At 35.1% G+C, this 11,244-nt stretch overlaps 1 pseudogene; it reads right to left on the reverse strand.

Moving 5' to 3' along the window:
- Positions 1 to 213: 213 nt before the first annotated feature.
- LOC149207696 (protease Do-like 7 pseudogene) lies at positions 214 to 3,526 on the reverse strand (annotated as a pseudogene).
- Between the last annotated feature and the right edge of the window lie 7,718 nt (positions 3,527 to 11,244).

An 11,244-nucleotide genomic window follows, 5' to 3' on the forward strand; every position in this document is an offset into this window, starting at 1 on the left:
AACAACTTGAAATATATATTAACATGCACAGGGCTGAAAACAATTAAAGAGAAAATTACCAATACATATTAAAATTTAAAGTGGTGCTACAATTTCGAAGTCAATGCTCAAATTTTATCTTTTTATGGTACTACAATGAGAACGAATAAGCTATTGTGAACGCAATATTAAACACCAAAATTTCAGAAGCAGAAATTTACGAAACAGATGATGAAAACAGAAACTGACAGTTACCATTACAGTCATAACTTTACTTCAATGAAACCATACCAATTTGGTGCTAAAACAGACACTGTGAATCACTATGCGAAAACATAGCCAGTTTTTGACCTTCTATGCATATTTTTAATCACTATGGTGAAAATACAACTAGTTGTTAACCAGAAAGTTAAACCTACACCATCCTTTTGCTGCTGGTAACGATTAAACCTTTAAATGTTTTCATTCAAAGCCCTAATGGTTTTCTGAGACCAAGTTGCGATGTTTGGGTCAAATTTCAATTCCCATGCTGGCCAATAGTGCAAATCTTGCTTCAAAGTAACCACTGACGGTTTCCCATTCAGCTGCACTGTCTTCACACGAACAAACACTCCATTCTCCAATTCCTTGATAACGTTTACAAATGTCTCCAGATCAGGGGTTGGTTTGCCATTAACTTCAACAATCCACTGTCTGGCAGAAACTCCATATCGATGGACAGGGCTACCATACATACGTTTTGCCACATATACCCCATGGCCTTCTTTGGGTAAAAACCCCAACGAACGGACGGCTGAGTGCGGCTCTTGAAGAAGAGATCCACACCAACTTACCATGTGTGTGGTTCCAAAGCCATTTCTTACATCCGTGCCTACAACAAGATCCAACTCCAAACCTTGCCGAAAAATCTTCACTCTCAGATTCCCTTCTCTTTCTTTGCTCTCGTCAAGAAGTTGGCAAGCAATCTCAACATCACGGAAAGTTGTGATTGGCTTCTCATCTATAGCCAACAGCATGTCCCCATGCTTCAACATGGATTCTGCTCGTGACCCGGCGAAACAGCGCTTCACTTGCAATACCTGTCGTCTCACAGTATCTTTCTTTATTAACTCTGTAATCCACTTTTCACTTAACCCAAAGCTACGGGCCTTTGAAAGTGAAGTTGAACACAGTTCCATCTCTAATATACGAACAGAGGGCATAGGCATTTTGATTCCATTTATGAGCAATGGTGGACCTTCAGTTCCATTGATAATCTTCTGTAGCACTTCATTCACTGCATAAATAGGAATTCCTTTCACGAATTTGTACTCGTTGGGAAAACCGTTGCTAGACTTCCACTGCATAGAGAACCTGCTCCATAATGCTTGAACCCTTCCCTGCTCATCTGCTAGTACACCAGAAAATGCACTGCCAAAATCTGTATCCAAATCAATGACCTCCATGTTCATAGCTCTATACCGGGGATAACTAAATTGATCAATATTCAAGACAGCTGCCGTGTCTGTCACAAAGGACTTGCGTGATGTAGCTTGTAGACGTTTGTGACTCAATCCAACAAGATATACAGCATCACCCCTATGCAGAACAGGTTCAGGAAGAAGAACAGCAGCATGTACAGCTGCAATCCCTTGTGGACCTAGTGCTGCAGGATCATATGCTACTAATGCATAATTGTGTACAGGGTGCAGAAAAACCACCTCTCCTGGTATCTCCACTGGGTAAGCAGCAAATGCTAACATGACATCTGATATAGAAATGGGGACTGTATATCTGTCCACCACAACTAACCCCATTGTTTTGGAATGATAAACCACTACCCCTGTTCCTGAAAAATGCCGAGCATGCGCACCATCAATCATGCAAATTAAGGGTATATCGACCTCAACCATGACAAGGGTTGCCTCAATAATTCGCTCTGCTACTGAAGCATTCATAAGCTCATCAACTAAGGGCGGAGTATTTTCCAAGACTTTTGATGAATCATTCTGCACACTAACAAATTCTGTGCTTGATGATCCCTGTGGTTGGGCCGTTGTATCTTTCTCATCGTGAAAAACGGAACTCTTTGAGGAGGCAGGGCTTTTTTTCCAGAATCCACTCAGATCATCTCGAGTGTAGAGTTGAGGCTCTGAATACCATTCATGCCTGTCAACAGTGACAAGAGTGGAAGTACTTGGATGACCATCTTCGTGTGTCACAAATTCCAGGGGAACGCGTGATCCTCTAGGTAGCTTGCATAAAACAGATATAAAATCTTCAACTCTTGTGATTTCCTTCCCTGCTAATTTTTTAATAATGGCATGAGAAGGAACACCTGCTCTTGTCAACATATACCCTGGTTCCGCAACATAGACCAGACCACAATTGAAGAAGAAATTCCTAGCCTGTTGATAGGATAGAGGATGAATCACGCCACCACTGACTTCCAAGAAATAATCTGGGGTTATAGAATGCAAGTCTTGGACCTCCAAAGTAACTTTTACAGGATCACCGCACCTTTCAATCTCTAAATCGATAGTCTCTCCAACATAATCATCCAGAACCGTCTCCAATTTCAGGAATTGTGTTACAAGCTCACCATTAACACGGACAAGGAGATCCCCTGGCTCTAAATGCATATTGTGAGCAGGACCTCCAGGCACCACGGATTTTATTACAAGAATTCCTGTCTCGGCAGGAAAAGCCTCTCTCACTAATTGTTCAGTCTCGCCTTGAAGACCTAACCGACGTGCCTTATCAAACCCCTTGTGAACAAGGGTCATCTGGAGTGTGCCTCGAGGAATATGGACTGCAGTACCGCTGCACTCCTGTAAAATTTTCAATGCCCTTACCACTCGATCCAGTGGAAGAAAAAACGCAGAAGAAGAGTAATTCCTACTTCCAGCATTTAACCCAACAGCTTGACCATGACAATCAATTACTGGTGAGCCACTTGAGCCTCCTTTTGTCCCTGAAGCTGCCTGCATATAAAAGGTATTGAAGTCATTGTATCCATCCTCTTTATAATGAGGGGCTTTTCGATCCAATCGGGCCAATGTGCCCCCCAATATGGAAAGCTTTTCGCCACTGTCATTGCCCACAACCCGGATCTCCAATCCAACAGCCGCAGCTTCTGGTGCAAGAGGGATTTCCTCACATTTCATAAACTTGAGAGCTGCTGGATCAAAACGGAAAAATCCAAAATCATGAACAGGGTCACGGTAAAGAGGATAAACTGGAATCTCCTCGCGATTGAGGAATGTAGCCTCCGCAACAACAGGCCCAGACTGGACGACATGTCTGTTGGTGAGAATGACGCCGAGATTTTTATCGACGATGAAACCAGTGGCATTGCAGACGTCGGCTGTCTCCGTATCAAAATCTCGAGTGGCACTGACTTGTAACACCACCACTGCCTCAACAGCCCTGCTTAAGGCCTTTCTCCACTTCTCTTCCGTGGCCCCCGTCTCTGTATTTGCCTGCTCAATCTTCATGACTTTTGTGCCTTTTCCTTCCCGACCCTGCGCAGTATGGATTCCAGAAATTAAAACAAACGAATATTAATTCCAAGTATTGTAAGGATATAAATGCAAAGAATTTCACGGGGCCGGATTTTATTTTCAATCAGAATCGTAAATTTAACGGTAATAATTTTTTTGGTCAAATTTTTAATTATACTTAAAATTTTAAATTAACCAAAATATACCATCCTTATTTCTTTATTTGAGGATGGGAGTGTTTGATTTATTTTTTTAATTTGCTTTGGAAACGGATTTAGTATTTAAAAAAAAAAAAAAATTTAAATTTGACGATTTTATATTTCTAAAAATTTCCATTATTTTCTACCAGTATTAATGATTTTATTAAATAAATCTAAATTTTTTAAATATAATTTAAATTATGATTTTTTTAATATTTAGATAACACATCACAATAAAAAAATCTAGTTATTTTATTAAATAAATCTAAATTTTTTAAATATAATTTAAATTATGATTTTTTTAATATTTAGATAACACATCACAATAAAAAAATCTAGTTTTGATGATGAACTATACTAGTTGGTTGATTTTTAACAAAAAATTAAAAATAAAAATCACAAAATAATTGTTATTGCGCTGAAAAAAGTATATTTTAGTAATTTAATCAAATTATATTATCTATAAAATTATTTTAAACATTTTAATAATTTAATTATATTATATTTTAGTAATTTAATCAAATTATATTATCTATAAAATTATTTTAAACATTTTAATAATTTAATTATATTATTTGTGAAGTTTTATATTAATAATGAATTGATATATTTCTAAATATTTTTTTTGAAAAAGTTACTGACTCATCCATAAAGCACGGCACCCAAAAAAAATTAATATTTTTTTGGTTATTTGTGAGGTTTTATATTAATAATGAATTGATATACTTTTTAATATTTTTTTGAAAAAGTTATTGATGGTATTAAAGTATTTTAAACATTTTAATAATTTAATTATGTTATTTGTCACGTTTTATATTAATAATGAAGTGATATACTTTTACTTTTATTTTATTTTTAAGTTATTGACTCATCCCATAAATTACGGGACCCAAAAAGCATTAATATTTTTTTTTTTGGTATTTGTAAGGTTTTATATTAATAATGAATTGATATACTATTAAATATTTTCCTGAAAAAGTTATTGACTCACATCCCATAAATCACGAGACCCACAAAGAATTAATTATTTTTTGTTTATTTATTTAATTATGTAGTATTTAATATTACAATAGGTATATAAAGTGTAATTTAAATATGTGATATTTTTATATTTTTTTAATTAATATTTTTAAATATATAATTAATTTTAACCAAAAAAAACTCTCACAAAAATAATTTCAGAAGTCTTTAGAAGTTTCGATAAAATAATTTAAATTTAATAATCTCTTTATATCACTTTGCCTAAAATTAAATACCACATAGCTAAACCTGTAAATATGACCTATGAATACAATATAGCATATTGAAATAAAGGAAAAAATTAATTAGGGGAAAGGTTTGTATTTCAAAAAATCAGATGGTTGGAAATGAAATGATATTTTAAGGTTTACGAGATTAAAAATAGTTTATGAGATTATTAGCTCTCTGTGTTTCTTTTTTTGCAATTTAATCATTTTCTAATTCAAATTGATGATGAGCTGGCTAACCTTCCAACAATCCCCTACCTTAAAAGACAATGCCAAGAAACTGATCCTAACATGTTCTCATAATTTTCTCTGATGTCTTTGAATACATCACATTCCAAAATGAAATGTTTTTCCAATTCCATGCCCCTAGAGGTGAAAAATGTTCACACCAAAGAACTTCTGCCCTCCACCAAATGCTAGCTCCAATGAACTCTTTTTGTTGTAGATCACTAGTAGGGTTGAATTCCTCAATGCAGTGCTTCTTCTTTCTACCCAACTCTTTTCCTCATACCTTTTTACTAAACTTATCCATAACAAAATCCTTTAGCTCCTTGCTATTTGTGGGACAGGCATTGAGGTGGATATTCCATTTTTGCATCCATGTGTAGTTTTGTTTCATCCATGTTTTCTTTCTTTCTTTCATGCATTCATTGAAGATAACATTAGGCCATCTACCTACTCTCATTTGCTTAATTCTTTTTAGATATCTTATGAGCTGCACCAACGCAATTGCTTCGATGGGAGTTGTTCATGTTTCACTCAACATTATCTCATAAGGTACTGAACTTTTTATTTAGAACTTGCTCATGATCAAACATTTTTGGATTTTCTCAATTTGTTTTCATTTTGAGACGGGGTGCTGTTAGCCACAATTCACACTCATATAGCATCAGTGGACAAACTAGGAGTCCAAGAAACACTTTAATTGTTTTCCAATCCCATAACTCTGTCTCTCTACATCTGTTTTGAATAGCATATAGTGCTTTCCACCCTCCTAAAATTCTCTTCTTTCTGTAGTCCTCCCAATTGAGTTTGTTGTTGAAATCAATCCCGAGGTACTTGCACTCCTTTACTTCTTCAAGAATGTTGTCTTCAAAGAAGAAAGCATGTTGGCTCTGCTTCTTTTTATTAGAGAAAATCATTATGTATTTAATCAGTTTCTTGATGGTAGAAATAGATTCAGTACCATCAAGAATCTCTAGAACACCTAAAATCCTAAAATTTGATAGCTGTAACCTAGATTTTCAAATATTTTTGCTAAATTTTATTAAAATGTTATCAAAATTTCTATTATTTTTCAAACAAATCTATAAATATTTTTAAACAACAAAAACAAGAACAACAGAAACAGCAACAGCAGCAGTGCGCGAAGCCCTGTATGTTGGTCCTTTCCAATGCCGCTTCAACGCCCACTGATTTAATTGACAAGCGTTTTATTTCTTTCGAATGTAATGGAATTATAAAATGAGAAGTGGTTTTCTATTTTTTAAATGGAAGACTGAAGTATGGAATATACCTGTGTGAGACGTTGAGAAGGTCAAAGAAAATTGATTCGCTCACTGTTTAAAGGCGTGATAGCTCTAATTTATTTTTTATTCTTAACTCTATGTTCATAAAATTTAAATAGTTAGTATTATTTGTGATAAATATTAAAATATTTATTTAATAATATATTTTATTAGAATATGAGAGTGTATGTTATTATTTTATATATATATAATTTTATTTTATTAGTTTTGAAATGATTTTCACACTTTTAGTAACTGTATTTTATGGGTATATTTTATTGATATGACATTTTTTAATTAATTAATTTGAATTATTAAAAATATATAATTAATTTGGAAATAAATTTTAATTTTATTTTATTAGTTTTGAAATGATTTTCACACTTTAGTAACTGTATTTTATGGGCATATTTTATTGATATGACATTTTTTTTAATTAATTATTTTGAATCATTAAAAATATAATTAATTTGGAAATAAATTTTAATTCTGGATTTGTGAATATTATTATAAATATTTAAGCATATTTCATATAAATTAAATTTCTACCATCCATCTAATAATGATTAATAATTAAAACTATGGAAAACTTATTCTGAAATAAACACATCTATTAATTATTTTTTGACTTATTGTTATAATTTTTTAATAAATAAATTATAAAATATACATATTATATATTGAATCTTTAAAAGAATTGCATCAACAGAAATTAAATTTATTATTTTTAAATAGGAGTTGTCTTTAGTGTCATTTTTTGGATTTTCCAGGTGCATGATGAAAAAATTGAGGTGAAATCTTGATTTGTGTTATTTAAACTGGTTTTTGGACCATATATATATATGGATTCAACACCCTAAAAAGCTCTTAAGGCACTTCAATTTTATAGGGGTTACCCATCAAACTTGTGATTTCAATAAATTCCTGCAAGATTTTAGAGAAATTAAACCAGAAAAACTCACCCAAAAAACTTCCAAAATACGACACTAGAAACAATTCATTTTTAAATATACATTGTTTTCTTTCCAATCCAAGTATGACTAGATTTTATTTTAAGTCTAGTCAAATAATTGTCGAATACATAAGTCATGTGTGGGATTTGGGGATGAAGGTCACCAATAATTTTAATTAGTTGTCAATCAAACATTGACTACTCCTTGTGATTTTTTTAAGTCACCTTTTTCTAAGTCAAGGTCGAGGACTTATGGAATACATGTCGCTTAAAAAATAAAATGAGTTTCACGTTTGTGAAAGTTGCTTTTATCTAATTTACTAATGGTTAAATCTTTTAGATGGTTGTTTCAATTTTTTTTAAGTAAAATAAAACAATTTTAAACATTAAACTGGAAAAAATGAATAAAAATATGAGTTTTTACACTTTAATGTGAGTTATTTTAGAAGTCATAATAATAAATTTGTAGATGGTTTTTTTAAATCGAGTTAAATGAACTAGGGAATATATATGGAATTTATAGGCCATGAGTGAGGTGCAAAGAAAATGTCGGCGAAAAAGGGTTGAATGGCCCACTGCCCATCTTTCATTTAATTTTCAAGCATCCTCTGACTGTTTGTGATAGACTACTGCTTTTCAAGTAAAGGTAAAATAATCACAAAATACATTTAGAGAATTCCAAACTTGTGTTTTTCCACTTTAATTTTTGGAATTGTTTATGAGTTCTCCTTTCTTGATTTTTGTGGTGCGGTTGTTTTCACTGAGGTTGAATTCTGTGGTGCGCATCTTCCCTCTGAATATGACGGATGCGGTGAGATACCTTGCTTCTCGGGCAAGGCAGTGCACTTTATGTCCATGGAGGCCCCAGACGTGTCCTACAAGCTTTGGAAAAGTCTGTACTTTGGAGCACAGAGACGTCATCCCATGGAAGCCCGGGACGGATTCAGGGTTACCGGAAGGTTCGTCAGAATCTCAGGCAGCTTGTCACTCGACTCAGAGATGAAAGCCGTTGTGTAAGGAGGTTTTTTTTTCAGGAGGGGCCGGCCCCGCTGAAGAAGCTATATATTGATATTATTTACAAACTGTACATTGAAATTCTTTACAATCTGTACATTGACATTTTTTACAAATATTGCGTCACGCTGACAGCAATCAAGATAGTCAAACATATGATGTGAGTCACGCACCCTGCATGTACGTGCGAGTCGAACCCGGGTGGGGAGGGCAATATCGCTCCGTCCCAACCACCCGGGACACATCGCGTGACAATGGAAAGGAAATTTTGGTAGGAAAAATCTGTCAGCAATTTTTGGAAATCTTGGTTACAGTTTTGAGTGTTTGGTTACATTATTCTTGCAGAGTTTGGAGCTCAATTTTTTTGGTTTGAGACAGTCTTCAGTTTGGTCTTATTCTTGCATCGTGTCCAGGGATTTACAGACTCGATAAAGAGTAGGGATAGTTACCCTTACTTGGCATATTGCTCTTCTGAGAATATTGCTTGTTCTACTCCCTCAGGTCGGGCTAGATGTTGGTTTACATGTGTTTCAGATCTCTTAGAGTCAATAGGCACTCAGTGGGATTGTCTCTCTCATTTCCGATATTCCTTGGATGCTCTTGGTCACCTTCTACCTACTAGACAAGAGTTAAACAAGATCATCAGGGAGGACATCTACAGGGAGTTCCTCCAGGAGGGTTGCGTCCAAAGATGGCCTTCTACCCTGAGCACTTATTGGAGTTGAGAGACAGGCTCATTATTCGACCCCAGTGTACGTTTCACCACTGGATGCATGCTCTTCGCATTCCTCTAGTCCAGTTCACAGTAGGTTCTCGCAGACTTCGGGTAGAGATAGACCACGAGATTGATAGGCTAGACAAAATCTATCAGGTATGTCATTTATAGGTAGTAGAGACCGAGGTGCACTTCATTTTTGGATGCCCTATCTAATATGAGATCAGAGGAAGGTTCCATTGCTTGTTCAGAGACTCTCAAATCCTCACAGAGTTTTTCAGGTATCCCGATCAGAGATGTTTGGCCCTATATACGCAGGAGACTCTTAGGTTTCGAACGCATATTCTTCAACGCCCCATCAGACTAGACCCTACACAGAGGATCGCGACATTTTCTAGGGTACTACCTTTAAACAGGGGCACAAAGAGAACGATTGATACCGTTTCATATCCAGAGTCTAGACCAGTGAGGATCTGTGGGACCTCACCCGCCACACGAGGCCCTAGTAGCTAAACCGTCTCAGATCCGTCCCTGGGAGACGGACTAGGTCCTCCACAGCTCAGCGATGCACAAACTCCCCCAGACAACGAGTTAGTGGACAGTCTGTACCTCCCACTAATCCTTCATCAGGCCTGCAAACTTTGTGGAATTTGTTTCAAAGCGCTCTTCAGTCACTATCGGATGTTAGAAGAGATGGGTTGATCCTCTTCATCAGAAAATTCCATACATTGTATCTTTTATGTTCTTGCATTGTACTTTTTATATTCATGCATTGTATTACCTTTTATATTCATGCATTCATTTTACTCTAACAGTGCTTTGACTTTGTAATCATTAGTTGAACATAAATACAGTGATCTTATCTTATCTTATCTCCATAATATTCTATTAAAAAATGATTTAAACACGCCCAAAATTAAATTTGTTGAAAAAAAATTTACCAATAAAAATTTAACCTAGATAAAATTATAACCTCTATAAACAACAAATACATCAAATAGTTCAAATGTCTCAGTTCACCACCAGAGAAACACAATTTGTGAACGAGGATAAACCCTAAAATCAAGCAAACCCTCCCTAAACGCTGAGTGCAAGCAAATCATCGATAAACACAATTCACATTTGTTCTTGCAGCGTCTGATCGTTCGCAATAACTCGAGAAAACGCTAACCTGTCTGATCAATGGTGAGTACTCCAAAAAAAAATATTCCCAATTTTATGAAACAATATAGCGCTCCGGTAGGGATCGTCATTCTATAGGACTTTGTCCAAAAGTGTGCATTCAGAACAATTCCAATGTCGATGCGAAATATTTTTCAAAGAGCAGGTGAGGATTGCGCAATTGAAGTGCTCTAGAAGTTTATTGAAATCACATGTTTTATAGGTAATTTTTATATAATTGAAGTGCTCCAGAAATTTTTTAGGACGGTGAATTTATATATTGTAAAAAAATCAGTGTAAATAACTCAAATCAAAATTTCACTTCAAAAATTTCACCAAAAAATCCAAAAAATCACACCAAAAACAACTCCCAATCAAAAACCCAATAATACTTAAAATTCTAAAACCGAGCAGATTTCCAAAAAATTCCGCACCCAGAAAAACCAGTAAAATCGTCCCCTCTTTCGCTATCGGCCATCCATTCACGGAGTTCGGTAAATTTCATCGAAAGCGACCGAAAGTAAATTTCCGGAAGTCTGTCTCTCGAAATTTGTCGTTGGAAATTGATGGGAAACTTCTTTCGGCGCTGACTGTAGTGTTGATACCTGTACCTTGGAGTTGTCGGTAGTGTATGTGGTTGTTACAGTGGCGGCCATTTTGTTGGGTGGGATCCAGATATTCGACCACCGACCGTTTAAATTGCATTCAGCGTGCAAATGGATACATTATGTCGAGAATCTCGACAAAGTATAGAAAGGATCCATATGGGTATCTTTTAGCCTGGCGTTTCCAGTGGTGCTAAAAAGGAAAAGAGATGGAAGCTACTCAAAATGGAATCCCATGACAACATTTTGTTTTAGGTGTTGTCACATTGTGGTGTGGGTTACCAAAAGTTGTAGTCAAACTAACTTCACATTTGTGTAAGATATGGGATTTTCTTTATGCACGTTAGCAAGTTGTATGTCTCACTCACAAGTTGCATTGTT

Source organism: Pinus tabuliformis, chromosome 1_2 (genome assembly GCF_031772625.1).
Source record: "Pinus tabuliformis cultivar Carrire ecotype Pingquan chromosome 1_2, CPIR1, whole genome shotgun sequence".
Lineage (NCBI taxonomy): Eukaryota > Viridiplantae > Streptophyta > Pinopsida > Pinales > Pinaceae > Pinus > Pinus tabuliformis.